We start from the raw sequence: 13,538 nt of genomic DNA on the forward strand, positions 1-13,538 counted from the left end.
GTGTCACCCTACAGGACACAGCTTCTAGGACACTGGGTATCCCTGGTGCCCAGAACAGCATGTGGTATGCTACACACAGTAAACGTACTTAAATGTCATTACTAGTTCAAGGTCACATTAGAGAGCATGCATTTCTTACGTTCGTGTATTAGAACCCACACAGAGCTAGGAATGTGTACCACTGTTGACTACAGTTTTATGATGTTGGCGTTTATCACTAACAATGCAATTCACTTCCTGTATTTGGAGTGCCAGGACTGGCTCTTAATTGAAGAATGATTCTATGGGACTTGACTAACTCAAGGACATTTGAATTACAGACACATGCCTATGGTTTCTGTAAGTAGAGAAAAAACATGTGTGTGACGATAATGCTGTCAGAACCTACTATCAGCAGACTAGGTCTTTTAGTGGTCTCCTTACTTGATAATAATGCCTCAGTGTTAGCTGCTGAGGCACCGCCTGCAGGAAAGAGAGCCCAAAGTCAGAGTTATTGGACAAATAATATTCAATGAATTTTTCTAGCTCATTCTGGAATGTGGAAGCTACAGATATTCAGGGAACAAAATCACCCCTGAGGTTGTTTTCTATTCACATTGTCAAAGAAACAATTCAACAAAGAGGTCAGTGGATTGGGACTCTGCAGGTATTTTTTGAGTGATAAAAATAAATGAAACAGAAAGTACCATCAGATATTGATTGTTTATTTGGATGCGGTTCAGAATATGAAAGTGCCTCTGGTTTTAAATGGTCCACGTTAATGCATTACTAATACGAGTGTAACTTGCTATAGAATCAAACTGCGTTTTTTAGACCTGTTAATTAAAAAAATAACGGATAATTTGGAGAACTGTGTGTTGACTCTTGTCTTTGCAAACACTTTATTCCAGATGTGACTAATTAGGAGTATAAACAAGTTTTCTCAGGGAATGTTTATATTACTCAGAAAAAAATTATAATCAGGAAAGAAGCTACAAAGGACGTGTCTCTGGGAAAAGTTGCAGATTTTTGTGATTAGCATCTTATTTGGAACATCCCCTAAAGACCTTTTGTGAGGATTATCTATTATCATTATTATTTTTTGTGCATTCTTAGTGTTAATATATAAGCATCTCTATAGTATTTATGCCTTTATTTATATGTATGTATATAAAATAATATATAGCATTTATTTAATGTCACCAATAACACCACACATGAATCAACAAGTTCACTGACCTCTGAGAAGTTAAGTAACGGAAAAAGGGCATGTTTTCTATTAAACTAACTAACTAGAAGTCATGACTTCAAACTCCAAAACCTGAAATACCTTTATACACATTTCTTTTTTTTTTTTCCCAATTTATTTATTTTCAGAAAAACAGTATTCATTATTTTTTCACCACACCCAGTGCTCCATGCAAGCTGTGCCCTCAATAATACCCACCACCTGGTACCCCAACCTCCCACCCCCCCGCCACTGCAAACCCCTCAGACTGTTTTTCAGAGTCCATAGTCTCTCATGGTTCACCTCCCCTTCCAATTTACCCAAATTCCCTACTCCTCTCTAACGCCCCTTGTCCTCCATGCTATTGGTTATGCTCCACAAATGGAAGAGATGATGCTGAGTGAAATCAGTCAAGCAGAGAGAGTCAATTATCATATGGTTTCACTCATTTGTGGAGCATAACCTTTATACACATTTCTGAAGGCCCTTGCCTGCATGTAGATTTTGTTGTCCATCTAAACTCATTAGAAATCAAGATCTCTTGGTATTTTCATTATTATTTTTAAAAGAAAGCATAAAATTAATAGTTCAATCATGCCCAGTATTGCCAATGTCAGTTGAGTATAGGGACACTCCTACTCTCTATCTAATTAGAGAATTATTCAGACCAAGTGGTTCCTCACTAGTTGGCAGCGTCTCATTTACAGTTTGGAAACGTCACTAAATACAATCAATTTTGTAACAGTAAAACTGGTGGTAAAAATCTACTGCAGCCAGGTCCATTAATAGGCAAAATGGAGGTAGATATTTAGTCTCCTGAACTGAATTCATTAGGGCTTTCATCTCTCTATCCCATGAGTCAGGTAGCTCAACCCATGAATTAAAAACTAATGAGGAGCTCATGGAGCGAATGGACAGTCTTCAGCAGAAATCAATCATTCACCAAAGAAAGCATTGTCATCCAAACACTTGATGGAGAACACGCTTAGGAGCATAATTAAGTAAGGCAAACTTCGCTTCTAATTAAAAAGTAATACATATTTTAGATTATGCACAGAAATGGCTAAAAGGAAAATAGAAATGAAAACCCCTTCATTATGTCTTACACACCCTCCCCAAAGACAAGTATATCCCACGTCTAATCCTTATCTCTAGCCAGGGCTTCAGAATTTGTTTGGTTTGGGTTTGGGTTTTCTTTTCAGTTCAAAGCCACTTTCATTTTTCATGCCAAGAATTTGGTGAGATTCTGAACAAGGTTCCTACATTACCTAATCCAAAATTTCAAACCAGTAAACCAAAGACACTCCATATGTTGTTTCAGGCAACTGTATGTTTGAAGAAAAGAAAAACAAAGCCACCACATAGAGACAATTACAGTAAAATTAAGGGAGGCAGATATTCTGTTATTTAAATGTGCAGTTTAAAACTACATATTGAAAATTACGGCCCATTAACGTAAATTATTTTGCAGTGGAAATATCTAATTATCTTTTCCAGATAACAGAGATAAATGAAAATGTTTCAACCTAATCATAACAACCAGCCGTGAGAGAGGCCGCGCAATTAGAAATCCAGAACATGCTCCAAGGTAGAACTGTCTATGAAATTCACCCTTGGTGTCTCTTGTGTGCTCGTTCTGGTTCCTCTTCTATAGAACAAGGAAAGAAAAATGTAACTGATTTAAAACAATTATTTGGGGGGCGCCTGGGTGGCTCAGTGGGTTAAGCCGCTGCCTTCGGCTCAGGTCATGATCTCAGGGTCCTGGGATCGAGTCCCGCATCGGGCTCTCTGCTCAGCAGGGAGCCTGCTTCCCCCTCTCTCTCTCTGCCTGCCTCTCTGCCTACCTGTGATCTCTCTCTGTCAAATAAATAAATAAAATCTAAAAAAAAAAAAACAAAACCAAAAACAAAACCAAAAACAATTATTTGGTGTGATTAATGACAGCAGATTTTTTTTTTTTTAACCTTGCAACTATCATGGTTCTCAGTAAAATGAATCTCCCAAAGTGGATATATACCACTTAGTTTCAAGGATTTTTTCATCCACTGACCTCATGTCAGAATTGTTAACCTTTGTATAGTATAGTCAAAGGCAGACAGAGTATTTCAGGCCGCAGATCTAAAATATATACTGAATAAGAGAATTTCATAAAACAAGTAAGAATCAAACATTGTTTAAAGGTTGTGACTTGGCCATGTTCCTTTATAGACATTTCAGGCTAGATTTATTTATTTTTGTGTATTTGTTTTGCTATATTTGTTTTTCTACTTAGGCAAGTCTGAACTCTATTGTCAACATCACAGCAGCAAAACTGACTACCAAGAAGGCAAGTGTTGAGCAGATCTCAAGAGCAAGGTTTGCTTAGAAAATTTTTGACTGTTACCAAGTGAGGAGGCTGAAAACTGAGGGTTTTATACATGTGAGTAGGAAAACTTCCACTGTAGGTGGGAGAAATTGAGTATACTTTCTGCTGCCCCTGCCCCATTTTAGGATGCACTCTTTTGTTTAATTTATTGAAAGACACAAGTTTAACATGTGTTCTTCAATACTGTGCTTTAGAATTTTTCTAATGTCTTCACGTTAACATGAAGACTATGGACAGACATGTGCCAGGCACTTAAATTATTTGAGTTCCTTCAGGCAGCAAGACCCAGGGGGCCTTCTCGAGTGACTGAAAGAAAGGAGTGCATTGTAAAGATTAATGAGGAAAAACAAAAACTTCATCTGCACTGTTGAGCTAATAGGAAAGGCACACCACCCGTTCTCATGAACACCCCCACATCACTGGGAGAATTGCGTGGTGGCCGAAGACAGAGCACAGCTGTAGTAACGACATGACTCTTGCTCCGGCATTACTTTCGGCCATCTTGATCATTCAGGTCTTCTCTCTTTTCTCAATACCCCCTCTGCTACTTAGTAGTTTGATCCCCTCTGGAGTACCGATCTGACAGCTGTGACAAGTGCCTGTCCTGCTTAGGGGTCCCCTCGGGATAGAGGTTTTGTCCCAATGTGTTTTCAGACCAGAAACCCATCTGTTGTCCATGTGATCATGGTCAGTGGGATCACGCCTGGGCTCAGAGCATGTGGGTCCATGGTCATAGTTCTTCAGAACACAGCTGTACAAAATCTCCCCCAAATAGTACTGAAATATTATATTCATATTTTTGGCATGCTTAGACTTTACCAAAAAATTCCTCAACATCTGGGGCTCCAGGGTGGCTCAGTCAGTTAAGACTTAGCTGCCTTCAGCTTAGGTCATGATCCCAGTGTCCTGGAGCCTTGCCCCACATCAGGCACCCTGCTCAGTGGAGAGCCTGCTTCTCTTTCTCCCTCTGCTTCTCATCCGGGCGCTCACTCACACACACGCTGTCTCTCTCTCTCTCTCTGCCAAATAAAAAGAATCGTTCAACATCAAAGTACTCAGCAGCTCATTATGATTTGACTCAACACCTCTGTTTTTTTAACTTGCTATCTACCCACCCGCACATTCCCTAGCATACTGAAATAATTTTGAAAGTTACCCGAAGGTACCATCTTTTTTGATAGTTCTGTTTTTAGATATCTGCCACTTTCCCCTGGAATGGTTTTCCTTAACCCTTCTATAGGCTAACTTCTACTCATCTTTCAAGATTCAGTTCAAGCCCTAGAATAAATATATCTTCTTTCCTTCTTATTTAGCACGTCTCCCTCCTCCTTTTGGCAATTATCCCTTGGGGAACCACTTTTTTCTAACCTCCAGCCTGTACCGTTCCCGTGAAGCTCACTCCATGCTCTGACACAGAGGTTGGGAGGATGGCATGGGTCAAACAGCACTTTGCATTCTCTCGGCCATGTGTTTGGGTTAAGATTAGATGTGTGACCCAAGCAAGGACAAGAAGGCTCAATCCTCTGGGACCCTTTGATAGGATTATTAGGGGAAAAGTTGTGTTTGTTTGTTTTTATAAAATTGATTAACCAGTACAAAGTAAGCCTGGCGTTTCTAATGTCAGTACTTGTCACCAGAGGGGAAAGGCCAGTTATGGGAAAGCCAACACAAACATCACTGACATGGAGAGAGAAAAAGCTAGATCAGATCCAGGAACAGTATCAGAGTGCCTGAACCAAACTCTAACTGGGTGTGAACTGTTTCTGAAATATTCCCGTTTCTGAGATATTCCTGTATGTACGATGGTAAGTTTCCTCTCCCTGTCCCCCCCACCTGGGCTCAAAGGAGATTGGTTTGGGCTTTCTACTCTCTGCCACATAAACAGACCTAATGAACACAAGTTGGCTAAGCCCAGCAGCTTCACACAGCACCGGCCACACGGTGTTTTATATCTTCTTTTGTATTTTTCCCACCACAGACTCAGCTCAGGGAAGGTTGGCATTAAATATTTGTCAAGCCCGTGAAAGAAAGATGGATGCATTTTTTAGCTCTTTGATTAGTAGAAATATTTCTGAATTACTAAATGTGTTCATTTCAGTAAAAAAAAATCAGATTCCCACAATAATGAACAAAAGTTTGTTTCTTAATCAAACCTAAGGTTTTCATTTCACACTTTAATGTGTTTCTTCAAAACAACCCAATACGCTTAGCACTGTTTTCTCAGTAGACTATAAGGATCATTTTTAAAACTTCAGTCTGTAGACCCCATTTCAGTGGTTCAACAACAGTGAACAATTTAATAGGGAGAGAAGTGAGGCTGATGAGGGAATCAAGGTCTGGATCGTGGAGGGTCTCAATCTCTATGCTAAGCAGTTTGGATTTTATTGTATAGGCAATTTGGAGCCACTGAGGAGTAACCATGCAAAATTCGCATTTTAGAAAGATCATCTTGGCAGGCTCAGGATGGGAGGAAAGCGCTAAAGATCCCCTGATTGAGAAAAGATACAGAGCCCCATCGAGTGTACTTCTCAAACCAGAGCAGTGGTGGTAAGAACCAGAAAGCGTGGAGGCCTGAAGTAGGGGCCAGATGTAGGGAATGGGAAGAGAGGTCAAAAGTGATCCCATCAGGCACCTGGATGGCTCAGGGGGTTAAGCCTCTGCCTTCGGCTCAGGTCATGATCTCAGGGTCCTGGGATCGAGCCCCGCATGGGGCTCTCTGCTCAGTGGGGAGCCTGCTTCCTCCTCTCTCTCTCTCTCTCTGCCTGCCTCTCTGCCTACTTGTGATCTCTGTCAAATAAATAAATAAAATCTTTAAAAAAAGAAAGTGATCCCAGTTTTCTGAGTGAATGGTGGCTGTTCATTAGGATTTGAAAGTAAACAAATAAACAAACAGACAAGTAGGTCTGGAAAAAAGCCTAATTCAGTTTGGACATACCAATTGAAAAAAAAAAAAAAAAAAGGAAAAGAACTTTTAAAAAGATATCTGTGGGCTTTTTGCAATCTTTGTCTTTTCTTCTAGGAGCTCTTTACTGGGAAGCTGGCCCGGGGCAGCTGGCTTTTCTTTCCTGTGCGTCCTGTCTGCCCAGCCACATCCTGCCCTGACCTGAGGGCAGGGGTCCCCTGGTTCCAACACTCCTTTCAGAAGGATGCCCATCACACACATCTCGAAGTTTCTCCTATGTCAAGGCTTCATGGAAGTTCTTATCTGGCAAACGTGGATTGCAGAAATTGGGTCATGGAAAACCGCATTCTACTTTAAGGTATTCTTGTATGGGTTTTAAAAGAAATTGAAAGATTGTCGAAGTATGTTTTATTTGCGAGGCTCAGCACAGGAATTTCCCTCATTGACAACGAGCATCTCTCATTGTAACATTTTCCCTTCAATGTTTAGTCCCAACCACTCAGCGCTAGGGACAAGTGGAGAGCACCTGTTCCACAAGGATGGGCAGGGGCGTGGGGCAGACCTCAGTCTGCACTTGATTGCTTGTATCTGATTTCTTCCCCTTCTGCCGATAGATGTCCCTGTAGCAAATGAAAGAATTTTGAAAAGAGTCCAGGGGTGTAATTAAGTGAGACAATACAGATGCCAGAATTTAAACACTGCCAGTTTTATGTAATTTAATTAATACTGTGGAGAGGAAAAAGTGCTTGTCTGTGCGGTATTTCACCAAGTGAGGAGCTGCTGATGGAAAGGAGTGATTCTGACAGAACCCACAGAAATAAGGAAGGAGCCGCCCCAGAGATGGCTCTGTTTGATCAGAAAGAGCAACCACATCCAGAGTCCTGTTTATTATTTTATGTCTGACATTTTACAAGTCTGTGTAAGGTAATTATCTATAGAAATTCCAACAGCATGCCCATTGTGCCTTACAGGTGTACCTGTCTCTTCAGACAACCTTCTTAGCCATCTAAGACTTACAGCACCTGTTTCCTCGGTGGGTGGTTGGGCCCTGTGAGGGGGCTTCCCTACACAAGAGAACTGCAGGAGGAAATTTTACAGGGAGAGAATGATTTTCTTGCTTAAAAACTCCAATATGTCGGTATGGTTATTACGAGCCTTTACTTAATCTTTTACTCAGCCAGGACATTTTGATAAACATATATTCCATCTTCCTCAGAGAACTAGCAGGTAATGCTTCAGATGCAGACTCAAAATCAATTTTGGTAATAACGTGGGTATAGCTCACGGCTCCCTCAATGAAAATCGGGTAACTCAAAAAGAGAAAGAAAGTCTACGATCAGCAAAAAACTCAGATAAGATCCTGATGTCTCAGGAGGCTCCTCATTTATAGCTTATGGTTTTTGAATAAGGGAAAAACTGCCTGAAATTTCAAAGTTTGGGGTGTGAGATTTGTCTTTGCTCAGAATGTTTCCTTTTTCCTCCTTGTACCTCATAGCTCTTCCCCAAACATCCATCTGCAGCACAAGGTAAACACTGTTTACAGTTACAGAACACTGTTCTGTAATGAAAAACAGGATGATGGATCAAAACAAAGAAAGATGGGGTGTCAGTGAAGGTCAGAAGGTCGCATCCCTTCTGTGGTGTGAACCAAGTGTCTGCCTTCTGGACCCACCATCCTAAGATTGTTCCTTGTTGGCTATTTGTCTATTGTCATGACATATGTTCACAGTTAAGTGTTATATCAGATTAATGGATTTTGTTAAGATATGGATTCAATAGGGCCAAGATAACATGTAGAGGAAAGGGATCAGTTCTTGATAGCTCAATATATGAATGTCAATTCAAGTTTAATTACATTAAAACATGTTCCCTCTATTTTAATTAAACCTATTTATATCTACTCTTTTTTTTTCCAATTTATTTAATCTACCTTTTGATCATGTTCAGGATGCCAGAAGTTTCAGAAAATGTAATTACCTGAGAGCGGCCATGACCAAGGTGTGAGCAAAGCCCACTGGAGACTGTCTGGTTTAAGTGTCTATTTGATTTACACACTGCTAAGTAACAAACTACTCCCAAAACTTTGGGCTTCCCAGTTCTGTGAATCAGGATTCAGGAAGGGCTCAGCCTGGTATTTCTTCTGCTCTGCAAGATGCTGGCTGAGATCATAGAATTCCAGTCAGAGGGCTTCACCCACATGTGTCACCTTGGTGGGAACACTGGAAGGCAGGGACCTTCCCCTCGCCAGCTCAGGTGAGAGGGCTCCAGGAGGAGCTACAGCAGAAGCTTCAGATAATGACTCAGTTGTGAAAGTTACACAGCATCTTCCTTCTTCATTCTCTTGGCCTGGCAACAAATTATTTGTGATCTTTGACATACAAAATTTACTTACTGCTCCCAGGACCCCATAACCCTCATCCCATTACAGCATCAGGCTCTAATGCAAAGACCATGATCTTGTCATCTGTTAATAAGACTTCTCCCTGCTGTGAAGAGTGTAAACCTGGCGATTCATAGACCTGTACCCCTGGGGCTAAAATACATTATAAGTTTATAAGAAAATTTAAAAAAAATTAAAAATTAAAAATTAAAAAAAAAAGACTGCTCCCACAGGACTCCACAGGTGGGAAGACCCATTACAAATACAAGTCACAGAGAAGACAAAAAATGCATAAGGAGACAGGGACAGAGTAACTACAATAGATACTCCAAACTGAAAAGAGGGAAATGGGAAGCATGTATACTGTGACTCTGAAATCCAGTAATGTCTATCATCGATTTCCCTTGTTCATTGAAGAGGACCTAGATCTTCTCCTGAGGAGTATTTCTATTTAGCATTTGGTTTCCCCGTTTGAATCATGGGCCTCTCCCTCTGGATGACCCCTCCTTTTCTATAGGAAATGTTCTATGCTTGCAACAGAGTAGCTTTATGATTGCCCTCAGAATAGGACGGGAAAAGGGCACCTCTTTCCATTTCATACTTTGGCCCAAACTGATACAGCTATCTAAACAATTTTGTGGGATTCCCGTGTATACAATTATTAATATAATCCATTGGCCAAACATCGTGTTCATACTTTTTTGAGACTAGGCACTCTCTACATGGGTTGTGAGTCAGGGAGCTATCTGGCAAAAGTCCTTAAGTGTCTTGGAAGAAATTTGTCCAGCTCAGAAAAAGAAGCAAGCACCTGTTAAAATTTTGTGAGATCTTAACAACAGGTTCCACGTTGACCTGACCTTAACCTGGAGGCCGTGTGCTCCGGGCAGCCTCAGTCTCCATCTTTGCCTGAGTCACTTTTACCTTGAGAAACATTTGACCACTGGACAAGTTAGAAATGAGAAATACTTCTATTTTCCAACCTAACAAGATTGTCATTGGACTATTTCCTTTGAATTCTGCTTAAAAACCATACATTTTCTTTTCAAATCCTTCTTTCCTTACATGTTATCCATGAGAGTTAAAAGAAGACTACCATTACTTCCAATGTTCTTCCTGGACCTCTTGTGTTCTATCTCCTCTGTTTCTGCAAATACCAGTTTGCCAAAAGGTCCACAAAGCTGAGCCCAGGTCACGATTTTCCCAGGCTTGAATGGCAGTTTTCTCACTGCCTTTCCAGTCTACACCAACAAACTTTTCAATACTCTAGGTTTCTACCTACTAAAGCCAACACAATCTGAAGCATTCCGCTGCTAATATTATATCGTTTCAATGTTTCTCTTGCTGTTGGACAAAGCAGTTCAAAAATCAATTGCTTAAACAATATCAACTTATTAAGCTACAATTCTTTGTGTGACCAAAGAACTCTGCTCTACATGGTGTCACAGGGAGTGCTGGGATGGCTGTAGTTTCCAAAAGGTCCTCTCTCGCATGGCTGGTCATTGACATTCATCTCTGGCTTCCGTTTTAGCCAGGGCTGTGGGCTGGGGCTTTGGTGTTCTTCCATGATGGTTTCTCCCTGTGGGAGTTTGAGCTTCATGGAGCCATGGGGGCTGGGTGCCAGGAAAGGACATTGTAGGAGGTGAAAACAAAAGCTCTACATCTTGTAAGACTCAGACTCAGAAGTTATAAAACATCATTCAAACCACATTATCTTGACAGGAACAGGTTGGGAGCAGCCCAGAATCAAAGGAGTTAAGCTAGACTCCACCTCCCCAAGTAGAAATGACAAGGGCTAATTACAAAATCATGCACAATGGAAGATATGGGGTGGCTGTTTTAATAACACGTGGGGATTTTCAGAGGAGTTGATGGATTTTACATGGAAGAAGACATGACCCTTGAGGGGCAAAATATTATGGGTTGAATTTTGTCTCTCTCCAAATTCACAACCTTCAGTAACTCAGAATGTGACCTTATTTGTGAATAGGGCTGTTGCAGATACAATTAGTTAAGACAAAGTCATACTCAAGGAGAACGGTCTCTGTCCTTATAAAAGGGGGACATTTGGACACAAACATGCTTCTGGGGGGAATGCCATGTTCAGATGAAGACAGACATCAGAGCAAAGCAGCAGAAGCCAAGGAATGCCATAGATGTCCAACAAATCACCAGAAGATAAGAGAGGGGCCCAGGACACATTGTCCCTCACAGCCTCAGAAGAAACCAAGCTCGCTGACACCTTGATCTTCGTGTTCTGGCCTCTAGAACTAAAAGAATAAATTTCAGTTTAAGATGCCCAGACTGTGTACTTTTCCTGGCAGCCCCAGAAAACTAACACAAGCAGCCCTGGGCCCTTTGTTGAGCTTCCACCCTGGTAGGTAAATGCCCCTCAGTTGGAATCCTTTGAATGCTTCATGGATCCAGGTCAGAAGTAGCAGTGGTTGCCTAGAAAAGCAAACACTCAAATAGTTTCTTTTCTGAGGCAGTTTCTGTGACCTTTTATTCTAAAATTCCATGTAGTGCTATCAGGAACCAGAGGGCTGTGCCTGTGCCTGTGCATGGGTGTGTGTGTGTGTGTGTGTGTGTGTGTGTGGTGTTTTCCTTCTAGATCACAAAACATAACCATTCTCAGTGGCCTACATTGGAAACACGTTTTTCCTTGACATTCCTGGTATTTTTGTTTTAATGCTGTGTGTAAAGGGACTAATAATCAGATCTCAACAACCTCTTCTACAGAGAAAACTCCAGAAAGCTGGGATTCGCCAAGCAGATGCCATTCACACCCAAATCTCTAGGTACACAGGTAACTGTGGCCATTGTCAGTTTTGCAAGGAACAGGAATTTCTGGACTGTTTTTCTCTGGTTTCCCAGGGAGCTACCTTGCTACTTTAGCAAAGAAGTAAAGCTGCTACCTCACACCAGCACAGTCGCTCAGACTCCAGGGTAGCCGTTGGAATGCGTGTGAGGAGATGACGAAGATTGATCTGTCTATGGAGGACTGAAATGTGAGCATCTGCTCTAATGGCACTAAAAAGAATTAGACTCATCAACTATAGTGATTCATAATGATGACTGTGTTTGCTCTTAGAATATTAAGGGAACCAACCATCCACTTAATTGCCAAAAAGGACTCTTTTTTTTTTTAACACCATGCAAGATCTCTCTCTCATTCTCTCAATATATAGATTTTTATATAGATAGATATATCCCTAAATGGTCTTACTGGTTCAAACATAAATGTAGCAAAGAAAAATTAAAATGAGCTAATATCTTTGATTAATGCTAGTTTCTCTGTCTGAACTTAGGAGCATAAATATCCCTTTATAAGTAATACTGTCTGCAAATAAGATCAAATTAAATTTCAAGGCACTTTGTTAATGAAAGTATTGATTTTTATGGTGTTTGGGAGAAACCATTGCCAATTTTCAATCTAGTTGATATCCTTTTCAGCAAGCAGTGCTTTGTCCTTGAATATATAGATGCCTCCTCTTCCTCCTTTGCTGGCTTCTCTCCTCCTCTTCTCATGCTCTGGCCTCTTCTCTTTTCCCTTTCCATTCCCTTCCCATTTGATCTAATTCATTCTTACACTGTCAGTCCTCACTTTAGGGCAGACAACTCCTAAATCGCCTCGATTAAGTTGAAGTTGAAGCCTCCCCTTCCAAAGTCCTTGCTCAGACAATCTACCCTTTCCAATCAAACTATTTCCAGAGTGGGCTTCTTTCACTTTCTTCTCCCTTTCTGTTTTGACAGCTTGCAGCCTCCCCTCCCTGAGCAAATGTTACCATCCTTAATGGAGCAGAAGACTCGGGTCGTTCTTCCTGAGTCTTACTTCCTGAGTCCATTCTGATTTGCAGGCTTTCTTCCCCTTGCACACCAGCACACATCTGCTGCTTGTACAGACTGGCCCTGCTCTGTCCTGGGCAGGAGAGTTCAGTGACTGGATGTGATATTTTGAGGGAGTGCATGAGGTAAGGCGGGGCAAGTGAAGGAGCTGGAGGGAAGCAGACATGGCCCACCCAGTATGACCCATCAAATCAACTCTAGCAATCATTGGGGTGACACGCATCTCTGAAAGATCACACAGATGGCTTAGACTTAGCCTCACGATTCAATTAACTACTAATCATACATCACCATGTGCCACCTCATGTCTTACTGAAAATTCCCATTTTCTTATTTAGCTTTTATGGGCTTATATTTGGTCTTTGCAGCTAGACTATAATTCTCTAAAGATAAGACTGGTATCAAAGTTTTCGAATACCCCTGAGAGGGTCTAGATCTGTTGGACCAGCAAAACAATAAAAATTCACCCAGAAAATATTTTAAACAGTTGTTACTGTGATTTCGTCAACCACTGGAGCCTCTTAATTGATTTGCAATCATAACTGAAATAGAAATAGTACCTTAGACTAAATGAGTAATGGAGGTAAGCAAAAAGAATGAACTGGAAAAATGATCATTTGTGGCTTTTGAGCCCAGTAGTTAAATGTGTGTGATGAAACCAGGAACTTCTTTATGGTCATAATAGAAAAAAAAAATGTGTAGAAATAGCTCAGAATCTCCCCTTGAGGTACCCCTTAAGGAAATGCCCTTGGCAATATGTGACAAACATTGATTTAACCTTATTCCCCAAGTAGAACATGATTTCTAAAGAAAGCACCTTCAAAAATGTAGTTTGTATTTG

This window comes from Neovison vison, chromosome 1, assembly GCF_020171115.1.
Source record: "Neovison vison isolate M4711 chromosome 1, ASM_NN_V1, whole genome shotgun sequence".
NCBI lineage: Eukaryota > Metazoa > Chordata > Mammalia > Carnivora > Mustelidae > Neogale > Neogale vison.